Consider the following 5466-nt stretch of genomic DNA (forward strand, 5'->3'; position numbering starts at 1 on the left):
CTCTCGGCCGAAAGAGCGACTCCCCCCTAGTGCGCCCTAAAGCGCCCCGGATCCGAGCTCCTCTCTTCTGAGGGGCTCGTTCGGGTCTCCGCTCGCGCGGATTCCCTCCTCCACCGCGGGCGGGCGAGGCGCCCTCGGGAGCGACCCGAGGAAGCGTCCGCCATGCGCGGGAGCCAGACCGGAAGCCCAAAGTCCTTCTATTTTTAAACAGCAAGCTGTTTGTGCTTAAGCCATTCCACAGTTCGTTTTGATGTGAGAGTGAAAAGATTAATAAAATATACCAGCAACCAATGAAGACTAAATATACATATACTTTATCTATAACTGGAACATTTATGCTGCAACCTTTTCTCATTGCTCTCAATGGGTAAATAATCAAAATTGCTTCCATCAGCCGTAACCTGAAACAAATTCCCTTCCTTCCCCCCCCTCCCTCAGTTTCAAAAATGATATGCAATTTAACCAATAAACTTTTGTCTATGCAAAAACTGTAAAGGTTCCCAACCACGTTATTCCCTTCCTCCCCCTCCCCCTCCCCCCCTCCACCAACTCTAACGTAAACTTTAACTTGAACAGTGCACACAGACAGAGATAAGGGTACAGAGAAGATAACAATGCACTTTAGTAAATACAGACCAACTAGGTTCAGAGCGCCTAGAGTCCTCGACCCTTTCCCCTCTGAACGGAGCCTTGAAGACTCCCCCATGTGGTCTTCCTCCCCCCTCCTCTTGGGCTGAAAAATCGAGTTGTCCTTATAAACCCCTCCCCCCCATTCGACTATTAGTTATTAGGCTGTTAGCCTTATAAGGTTGTTTAAAGCACGGAACATAAATTGTACCAAGTCTTTCTGCTGTCTTTACGTTGGAATTAGTTCAGGTGCTTCCTGCAGCAAAACGTATTGGAATTTTGCTGCCCTTCATAGGAGACGTAGATTCCCACTTGCGTTTGTTGCTAGCTTTGTCACAGTCCATCGGAATTTGCAGCTTAAGAGACTTCAACACCAAACCTCCAGCTTCAAGATTATCGATAGTCCAGCTCTTGTTGTGGTTGCGTATTTGCATGGCCCCGGATGGGAGCCATTTGTAACGTATGTCAGCTTCCATAAGTTTCAGCACAATGGGTTTGAGAGTTTTGCGGAGAAGTAGGGCGTCTGAGGATAGATCCGGAAATACCTGGATCATTTTCTCCCGAAATTTGATGCCTCTGGAAGTGCGAGATAAGTCCAGAATCTGCCTTTTTGTGCGTGATTCTGCTAATTCTATTATTATGTCCCTCGTGTTTTTTGCTCGGGTAAATGCGGAGCCCAGTCGGTATGCCTTCAGAATTAGCGGTGCTATTCCCTCTTCAAGTTTCAACGCTGCAGCAAGCCAATTAGCAATAAAAATGCTTAGTTCAGTGTTCCCTTCATCTTTTTCATCAAATCCTCTGAGTTTTAAATTTCTCTCACGTACTTTATTTTCTAAGGTAATAATTTTTTCCTTTGCCCATTTTTCATGCTTTTCTAAGCTCTGGATTCCTTCCTGGTTCACCTGTCCCATTTCTATTGCAGTCTCAGCCGTTAAAGCAACCTCCTGCATCACGTTTTGCAAGGCTTCGAGCTGCTCGTTTACTGGTTTTAGAAGTTCCTGAAGGGTTCCCACAATGTCTGCTTTAAATGAAGTGAGACTTACATGAAAGTCAGCTGCCCTGAGCAATTCCTCACCCTGTGGGCTCGTCTGTAATGATCCGGCGGCCATTTTGTTTTCTGCTCGGTGAGCTTGAGACTTTGCAGAAACCACTTTTTCTTCCCGAAGGATGTTTTTAAAGAAATTCGAAGATGAATGAATCTTTTTCGGTTTAACCACGATCTTTTTTCCCATAACTTGAGCTATGAATTTTAAATTCCGTGTGCTGTAGAGTACGAATTGGGGGAGTCGGCAAGGAGCTCGATCTTTATGAGACTTTCCCCATTGAGTCTGTCGCTCCGCCCCGCCCGGCCTTTGTGTTGATGAATACGAGGCTGCTCTATTTCATTCTGCGGCATTAACAGCATTTTTTTTAGCTCTGCGTATTAGCGAGCTCATCCCTGCTTCACGGAGTGACACTTCAAACAGGGCTATAAGATTTACTGACATCAAGGTCTGAGAGGCTGGTTTGGCCATTACTATTCGGTGGTCGAAGACTGATCAGGGGGGTAAAGATTCGGTAATAGAATTGGGACGTTGTTCTGAAGCCGAATTACGCCCAGTGGTGGTGTTACACCATTACTTGAGTCTCAGGGGGTCGGGGGACGGTACGTTATTTCAGCATAGGGATGCGTCCCCTCTCACAAAATTTCAATTTTGGACACTGACGTGGAGGGTGCTTAATCAATTGGGTGTGGGCAGGTTCCGTTTTCGGACCCATTCATTTAGAATTGGAGCTGCTTTCACGGCTGCAGCCATGGGGTATTCGGGGGAGGACATACAAAGCATTGGACGATGGAGATCCCGTAGTTTTAAGGGGTATTTACGTCAATGCAAGTTTTGAGTGGAACACTTTCTAAAATAGTTCTTTTGCAGGTGCTGTGGGCCGACAGGCACGGAGGAGAGTCACTATCTGCGGCCACAGTATGCTTTTTTGGGCCGCTCATCAGGCCAAGAGGACGATGTTTGGTTCTCAGTTGGGGCTGAGTGAGTTGACGTTGGTTGAATGGTGGGGATGGAGGGGCATGCATTGGCCCAGGCTACTCCCCTATTGTTTGAGGAACAGTGTGGGCCACTTCCTGGTATTTTACTGGTGCACCTGGGTGGCAATGATCTTGGCCTGATGAAAGGCAAGGCCCTGGTTACCCAGGCCATAGAAGACCTGAAACTGGTTCAGGCAAGATGGCCCAGGGTGCAAGTAATTTGGTCCGCAATTTTACCACGGCACGTATGGTGCAACTTGGAGGATCCCAGATGCATCGACCGCGCTTGTCGCAAGGTGAACAGACAGATCCGGAAAGTTATGGAAAGTGGTCTGGGTCAATATTTACCACACCCTGGAATAGTGGTCGGTAAGACCGACCTCTACAGGGATGATGGTATTCACTTGTCAAACAAGGGCAACAAGTTATTTTTGGAGGACATTTGGCAAGGGATCAGGGCCGCCTTAGGTTGTTAAGTGGCCGCGTCAGCCAAAGCAGAGGCTTGACTTTGCGAGTGGCAGAATAGTACAGGAATAAGGAAGCGGAAAATGGTGAGCACCTTAAGCCGTTCCTTGTTTTGGAACTGGGGGGGGTCTTCAGGAACGGCCTGCAGGTTATTAAGGCCCAGGGCGGTCAATCATGATTCCCTCTGGGAACCTCTTGGGTAAGCTCCTCTCTGCAAGCTGTATGGTTTCAGGGGTAGGCGCTCCTGGGAGGCTACCAGTGGCTGGGCTGCTGGTCGCAAGCCAGATTAATGGCTCAAGACTGGGGTTGGTGGCTCGCCCACATATTAGACAAGGAGGCTGGTCATCCTGACACCTGCCTTGTCTGTTCCACTACTTAGGAAATGCTCCCTTGCCGTTTTTTGGTTAATAAACTGTATATAATATATAAAGTGGCCCTTGTTTGATCCAAAACTGTTGTCCGTCTCGTTATTCCGACTGTGGGGGCAAACCACTACACCATGCTGAGGGGAAGAAGGCCCTAGAAAGTCAGGAGGGCAAAAGGCACCTCTGTGAGGTCAGCTGAACCAAGCATAGAAGGGACTGCTCCACAATTATTGCAAATATCAGCAGAACACAATGCATGCTAAGCAGCTAACATAAAATAATTTCAAATTTTGTTTCACTTGAAAATTGTGAATTCTGTGAAATACTCCATGTTTCTGAAACTTTGATGTATATGTACTATGCTCAATGAAGGTTAACATAGGTATGCCAAATGGCTGGGAGAAAAATGTCCTGTCCATTTGATAGAGGTTTCCTGTGAGCTAACGGTCAGTGAAAGTGACATGGAGTTAAATAACATCTTTTTTTTAATAGAAATTTTATTAACTTTCAATAACACAAAGATACAAACCATTATACACAGAAAAGTAGGGGTTGGTTACATAGAATCAAAACTAAGATTTACTAATAACACCTTTTGGATGGCAGGTGAATTATAAATAAAATGTTTATCAACTAAGACCATTGATTAAGCAATATATGAATAACTGTCAATAGAAAGATGTAGAAGAATTAATTTACTTTATCTCTCTTTTAGTTATAAAGCATTATCTTATATTTGGCTTCGGAAATGTTTTCCCAGTCGAATCTGTGTAGAGATATATTGTCCAGTATTGGGAACCAAATGCTGAGTGGATTGCAGAATTCACATTCGTTCTGATGAGTGATATTGAAAATTTTTCTAACATAAATATATCTCAAGTCTTATGTATCCATTGGTTAATGGTAGGAGGTTTATTATTTTTCAGCTATTGTTGATTTGGCTGTTACTAATAGGATGTTGATTAATTTTCTTGTATATTCAGAAGGTCTATCGGGAGGCCATAGGTGAAGCAGCATCAGTTCGGGAGTCAAAGGTAAGTTATAACTGGTTAATTTTTCAGTCTGGTTTGCGATCTGTTTCCAAAAATGTTGGATCTATTTACAAGATCACCAGTTATGAAAATAGTTAGTTAGCTTTTTCTCCACAGAGTTTCCAACAATATGGTGATATGGATGGGTTTATATGTGTTAGTTTAGATGGCGTTAAATACCACCTAGTGGTTACTTTTAGATTAGTTTCTTGTAAACGTAATACTTTGGATATTTTTGTTTGTGTTTGCCAAATTTCTGTTCAGTTTACATCCGTCAGATGAATTTTGAGGTCTAAGTTACAAGCCGTTTGGTAACTTAAAGGCTGTTTTGTGTGAACGTGGATAATCAAATTGTAGATCTTGGAGATAAGGCCTTTTTTTGGATAACGTTTGAGTAGTAGTTTTTCTAGATCCAAAAGAGGTTGTTTGCTTGAAGAATTGAAATCAGTTGTATGGATCAGATTTTGCACTTGTAAATATTCAAACCATCTGATGACAAGTGTTATGTTTCTTTTCCAAATCCACTTTCGATATTATTTTGCCTTTATGCATCACATCTATAATTCTAGTAATGTTGGCTTTTCTCCAGGTACCAAAGGTTTTAAGGTTTTCAGCTGGTTTGAACCATTTTTGCCTAGTAAATGTGCTTAATTGTGAGAATTGTCTGGTAATTTTGGGTTTGATTTCGTACCATGTCTTGAGCGATGCTCTCATATAGGGGTTCTTAATTTGGTGATCAATATCTTTGAACGATTTTTGCCATAAAAGTTCCTGAAAGGTCTGATATGGTGGATTCGTCTACCCATTTCCAATTTAAGGTGTGGTCTTCATGATATTGTCGAACAATTGTTGCAAGGACAGTTGCTTTCGATAAAGATTTAGATCAGGAACGGCTAAGCCTCCTTTCTTCCTTGGAATTCTCATGTTATGGAATGCAATTCTTGGTGTTTTGAAGTTC

The sequence above is a fragment of the Gekko japonicus genome, unplaced genomic scaffold (genome assembly GCF_001447785.1).
Source record: "Gekko japonicus isolate JY-2015 unplaced genomic scaffold, Gekko_japonicus_V1.1 scaffold1638, whole genome shotgun sequence".
NCBI classification, from domain to species: domain Eukaryota; kingdom Metazoa; phylum Chordata; class Lepidosauria; order Squamata; family Gekkonidae; genus Gekko; species Gekko japonicus.